The sequence below is a fragment of the Rhineura floridana genome, chromosome 1, assembly GCF_030035675.1.
Source record: "Rhineura floridana isolate rRhiFlo1 chromosome 1, rRhiFlo1.hap2, whole genome shotgun sequence".
Lineage (NCBI taxonomy): Eukaryota > Metazoa > Chordata > Lepidosauria > Squamata > Rhineuridae > Rhineura > Rhineura floridana.
Genome location: NC_084480.1, coordinates 75,949,607 through 75,956,141, shown reverse-complemented (window position 1 = coordinate 75,956,141; position 6,535 = coordinate 75,949,607). Strand labels below are relative to the sequence as shown.

The 6,535-nt window shown below is 42.2% G+C and overlaps 1 protein-coding gene across 1 annotated transcript in view; it reads left to right on the top strand.

Annotated features, from left to right (window-relative positions):
- Positions 1 to 6,108: 6,108 nt before the first annotated feature.
- PGGT1B (protein geranylgeranyltransferase type I subunit beta) overlaps positions 6,109 to 6,535 on the top strand; it is a 53,734-nt gene continuing 53,307 nt past the window's right edge. The window contains exon 1 of the mRNA XM_061624328.1: positions 6,109 to 6,197. The gene's annotated coding sequence lies outside the window, so the exon portion shown is untranslated. The remainder of the gene's footprint in view (positions 6,198 to 6,535) is intronic.

Below are 6,535 nucleotides of genomic sequence, written 5' to 3'. Positions count from 1 at the left end.
GCTGGCCTTTGTTATGTTGCTGCAAATGGTGCCTTTATTTTCTTTCCCCCCAACTTGTGTGCAAAAGCATAACACTACTCAAACAAAGATTTGTATTTCAGTTGTATCCTATCAACCATATGCATGGAAAACAAATATTCGCACTTCCAGGTTTTTATAAAGGAACCTACTGCAGTTGGTAAAACAGACTGAGCATCCTTGGTCACCTAGCAACCAGAGGGAGTGGAAATGTATAATTAGAGGGTGGGCCCACAAGGAAACAACAAGGCTAATCCTTTCCAGAGAAATTCCTACTTGTGTGAATGGGAAAAAGCAATTGGCAGCTAACATTGAGCAGGAACTGTGGACGGTGCAAATGTATTACAAAGGTAAAAAGTGTATTTCCTACAAAAAAATGCTCCGATGTAGATGAGCCCTTAGTCACATCTCACTAACTTTTTAGAATTATTTGAGGGCATCAACATGCATATAGATAGAGGTAATCTAGTTGACATTATGTGCTTAGACTTTCAAAAAGCTTATGACAAAGCATCTCACCAAAGTTCTACAAGTAGGCTTTGCAGTCATGGAATAAGAGGTGAGGTCCTCTTGTGGATCAGGAACAGTTCTCCCAATGCAGGGATGTAGAAAGTGGAGTCCCCCAAGGACCAGTAACGGGACCTATACTTTTTAACTTGTTCATTAATGATACAGAATTTGTGGTCAACAGTGAGGTGGTCAAGTTTGCTGAGGGTACCTGCATTGAACAGGGAGTTGGACTTGATGGCCTTATAGGCCCCTTCCAACTCTACTGTTCTATGATTCTATATCTAATTGTTCAAGGTTCCTGAACTACAAGTCCCATCAGGCCCAGCACACATGACCAATACTGGGGATGGTGGGAGTTGTCATTCAGCAACGTCTGCAGGACTAAAGGTTCCTCATACTGGACTAATATCCACCTCATTGGAAATTCCATCATTTCTTCTAAATTTGAAAACAGTGCCTTTGTCAAATTGCAGTTTGAAAGCAGTCTTTTAAAAGTCTGATGACAAAACACCAAGCAGTGGATGGAGAAACTCAGGTTTCACTCGTCTCTTGCATATACTACCAGGATCCTCAAACAGAGTTCTAGGACAGGATAGGAATCCAGATATTATTGAACTTCAACTCCCATTAGCCCCAGTCAGCACAGCCAGTTGTCAGGGGTGATGGGAGCATCCTAGAGGGTACCACGATTCCCCATCCTTGCTCTAAGATGGGGATGGGGAATCGGTGGGCCTCCAGATGTTGTTGGACTCCAACACCCATCAGCTCCAGCCCATATGGCCAATGGTCAAGGCTGAAGGAAATTAGGGGTCCAACAACATGTGGAGGACCACAGGTTCTGACCTCCCTTTCCTAGACACAACCTATCAGGGATCACATATTAGATGCACTTACAGAGGTATGAAGCAGGAATGGGGAGCCCATGGCCCTCCACTTCTAATCTAAATATGTCTGGAGGGCCACAGGTTCCCTGCTCTAAGAGAAAAGAGTGATATTGCATAGGAATTCAAATTCTCTGGATCCCTTTGGATTTCAATATTTACAAATTCATTCCAGATACAGCTAAGGCCAGACTGTGGAATCTTAACTGGAAGCCTGAACTGATGTTAAATGGCAGTGACACACTCTTAAGCCAGAAGTATTTAATAAACATTTAATAACATTTAATAAAAGCTCATACAAATTATGTGTGAAAAATCAGGGTTCTTATTTCAGTAATCCATACAGTGATTTAAAAAGTACACACGCTAGGAAGGGCAGGACAAAATCCCCTCAAAACTAGGGCTTTTGGGATGTTGTGGGTGAGAAAGGTATGGGATCCCGTGCATGGGGGCAGCAGGAAAAATTCTTAATGCATCATATGATAGTGTGAGGCCTCAGGGAAAACTTTTCTTGAGGGGTTGCGGAGGTGCAGAGGAATGACCATCTCCCCTGCAGATTTTTGGGGACACCACAGATCTACCACATAGACCCTACAGATTTCCTGTCTCCTCCCAAGTTGTAATAGCAGCACGACACAGTCATGGGGGACTTTTGCAGGACCTTTTGCTTGGGGATCTTCGATGCCACCATGACTGCAGGGTCTCCTTCCAGCCCAATGTGTGGTGCATTTGAATAGCAGTCCCTGCACTTTTGGGACACGGCAATTTCTGCATGAGAGAAGAAACTGAAGAAAAATGTCGTCTTTCCTCCTTGCCTCCTTGAACACATGCCTCTCACCCCAGCAAGCTATAGTCCTAGAACTCCCATCATCCCATGTGGTGACCCAGGAGAGGGCATTCTTTGAGGTAGCCCCTAAGTTGTGGAACTCCCCACAGAGGTGTGTCTGACACCTTCAATATACAGTACAGCTTTTGTTGTATGCTGAAGATGCACTTCTTCACCCTGTGATCCACCCTTGGACCTTTTGGTGAAGGGAGGGTAATAATAATGATGATGATGATGGGGCTTTTTTTGTGACAGGACTCACTGCTACAAAGTACCGACACCTCTTGGATTTTTGCTGCCCATGGCAGCCATTTTGTGCTGGCATATTTATCAGTATATGAGTACTGGCACCTCATTGTTTTACCAAAACAAAGCATTGGTCAATTGGCCATACTAGATGGCCTGATAGGATTTGGAGTCCATCATCATCTGGAGGTCATAAACCCCTTACGTTAACATTGGGGTTACGTTAACATATAGGAAATTAGAGAACATTTTTAGATATATTTTATAATTGTTACATTCTTTTTTGTTTTGTATTTGACTTACTTTGTTTTCATGTTATGTATATTGTTTAGAGATTTATTGTTCAGTTATGTTTAAAATGTGAATTATTGTTTTTCTTTTTTACTAGCAATTGTACCAAATGTGAATGTATATTGATTTTTATGTTGTAAACCCCCCAGAGAGCTTTGGCTATGGGGCGGTATACAAGTGTAATAATAATAATAATAATAATAATAATAAAGGTGGGTTTTTTTTAAAGGATTGCGAGGAGCTCCAAAAGGAAGTTTCCAAGCTGTGTGAATGGGCAGTAAAATCCCAAGTGCAATTCAGTGTAAAGTGGTGGACATTGGAGCAAAAAAACAAACTCCTAGTGTCACATACATGCTCATGGGGTATGAACTAGTGTTTGACTGACAAGGAGCAAGACCTTGGAACTTGAAGAAAATGTGAAACCAGTGTGTGGCAACTGCAAAAAAAGTGTATACCATGTTAGGGATCATTAAGCAAAGGATTTTATTATTATTATTATTATTATTATTATTATTATTATTATTATTATTATTATTAAATTTTATTTATACCCCGCCTTTCGGCCAAAGGCCCTCAAGGCTGCTTACAAAGAAAAATAAACACTGGTATAAAAATACAATAAAAATACAATAAAAGCAATACAATTTACAAGAATTAAATAACAAATAACATTATAATAACAAAATTAAATAACATCATTATCGGCACCGCTAAGAAAGAGGTGGTGGTGTTAGCGGGGGTAGCAGCTCCCGAGAGGCAGAAGGGCGGCAGACATTTGTTACAACGAAGCTGTTTCAACGTTGTCTTCCTCTCCATGTCCTGGGGCTCGCTCAGCTGCTGCTCCCTGGGCTTCTGCTAGTGGTGGTGGTGGTGATAGTTTATGTCGGGGGGCGGCTGTAGCAGCTTGGGCTCAGGGACCTGGGCCTTGCCTGGAGCAGGAGGAGGAGAAGGACATGACGGTGGCGTCGGCTATTGTTGAGTAGGAGGCCCCGCACAAGCGGTTCCACTTGTTGGGCAGGCGGCACCAGGCATTTCCCCCTTTGCAGGAGGCAGACCTCGACAGTAGCAGTAACAGCTCTCTTTGACCAGTCATTTAAAATAAAATGGCCAATATCATAATGGTATTATATAATTTTGTGGTGGGACCACACTTTGAATACTTTATATAGTTCTGGTTGCCTCACCTCAGAAATAATATTGAGCTGGAAAAGGTTCAGAAAGGGGAAACCAAAATGATCAAGGGGTTGGAACAACTCTATGGGGGAAGGTAACAGCATTTGGGGCTTTTTAGTTTAGATAAAAGGTGAGTAAGGGGGAGCATGATAGAGGTGTATAAGATGGTGTTGAGAAAGTGAATACTAAGCTTTTCTCTCTTACAATGCTAGAACCTGGGGCCATTCAGTGACTCTGAATGTTGGAAGACTTGGGACAGACACACAGCATGTAGTTTTGTTCTGTTGGGAGGAAGGTGGGATAGAAATTTCATAAATAAAGAAAACTATAGAGTTTGCTCACACAAGATATAGTGGTGGCCACCAACTCAGATGGGTTTGAAAGAGGCTTGGACATATTCCTGTGTAGGCTATGTTCTTCCACTGTTGGAGGTAGTATGCCTTTGACTGCCAAATGCTGGGAATCAGAAGTGAGGAGAGTGCTGTTGCTCTCAGGTCCTGCTTGCAAGCTTCTCAGAAGGATCTGGTTGGCTGCTGTAAGAAGACAATGCTAAACTTAATGGGTGTTTGGTCTGATCCAGGAGGGCTTTTAACATTTTTAAGATGCCAGGCTTCCTCCTCCATCAACTGTTGCATGGCAGCACCTACTACATCAGGCTACCGCAGAGGAGAGAAAGAATGTGCGGCTGCTTCATCAGCCCGCAGGAACTTTTGTTGCCTTCTCTCTTTTCCAACCTAGATGGTTATTAAAACCACTTGTAACTAAGAATTTGAACATGCTTATTTCCTCCTCCTTCCCAAACCATTTTCATTGTGTGTCATGTCCTTTTAGATTGTAAGCCTATTGGCAGGGACTGCCTTTCTTAAGTGACTTTAAAAAGGCTTACCAAGCAGTTTAGGCCTGAAGGATTAAAAAAATCAATAAAAATATTGTTGTGACTACTTTGCAATGTATGCATGCCTGGACACCCACCCTCTCATTGTGCAGTAAATCTTATTTGCAGTTGAAAAGAAGTTGAAGGAATCTATTTTTACTGCAATAAAGCTATCATTAAATCATGACAGTATAGCTCAGTGTTTCCCAACTTTTTTTGCTATGTGGCCCAACTGGCTTTTGGCCTGACATGTCATGGCCTAGTGGGGATTATAGCTGAGCAATTTTTTGAAACCAAAGAAATGTCAACAACAACCACAACTTAGTTCAGTTTAAAAGTATTTAATGGAACAATGTTTCTCATTTGAACAATTTCTATGTGAAAACAAAACATTGCAGGCATCTGCCGAATGAAAAAAACCTCAAACCAGTTTAAGCTGAAGCTACTTTAATGTGAGATGTTCTCCTGAATTTTCTGCACCAGTTTCCCAATCCTAGGTTCTGCTGTAGAAAGTGCACATCTAAGATCTGCCTCACATTCAAGGCTGTTCCAAGCCTTTGTCTTCAGCTGCACCAACCTTGAGAAGCCTGATTCACAAAGATAAGTTGTTGCAAAGGGCAGGAGCTTCCGAAGGCATTCCTTTGCAATGTTGGGGTAGCTTCCCATAGTTTTTGGCCAAAACTCATAGATAAAGGAAGCTTCAAAGACATGTCTGCATCCAGAATCATTTTGAAGTTCAATCAGTTCATCTTGCAGGTCATCCTGGACGTCACCGACTTTAACAAGAAAAGGATTCCTCATGAGCGCCAGTCCTCTCCCAATTTCTGGAAAGTACTGCAGAAATATTGTAAAAAAAACCAAGACTAAAAAACTGCAGGGAATAGAAAAAATGGACATATGATCATAGCCATTAGATCGGATTTCAGATCCAGGAATAGTTTGAGTAGCATGGCCCCTATATTTTTTATCAGCATGCAATGAATTCGTTTAAGTGTAATATCGCAAATGCAAACAAGAAAAGTGTGTCAATTTCATTCTCCCTGGGAAGGCAGGCCTGAAACCGACCAGCAGCCTTTCCTTCCCAGGCCAGAACTCCTTTACAGCCATATTGTGCGTTCCTTGCAAAGGGGGAGAGGAGCATACCTCGTTTTTTTGCTGACCAATTAGTTGATAGGGGGAGGTTTTAGAGGCGGAGCTTGGAAAAAGCGAAAAGAATGTAGGGGTCTTACCCCTGCGTGTGCGGGTGCAAAAAAGCATTTTTTTTAATTGGGAGAGAACTAAAAGGCAAAGTGAGGACTGTCAGATGACAAACCGAAGTGAGGACTATCAGATGGAAACCGTGGATTATCCCGCTCCGTTTGGATAAGCACTTTGTCAGGTACAACTCGAAAATGGTGTGGCCATATGCCTGTCAAGAAAAAAAGACAAGAATTGGGCAGTCTCTGTGGCCCACCTGGAAAACGTGCTGTGGCCCACCAGTGGGCCATGTCCCACGACTGGGAACCCCTGGTATAGCTGCTGCATAGATGCTTCTTTAGGTTATTCATTCAGTGGCTGTTAACGGGGTGTAAAACTATTTGCGTGGAGCAGCGCTGCATGCAGGTGACAAGGAGTGTTTTTTTTTTTACCCTTTAAGCATAAACATTTATTTTTGAATGTTTGCTATAATCAGGGCATTTTGTGTGACAGTACCGGCACCTCTTTTTTTTTGCTGTC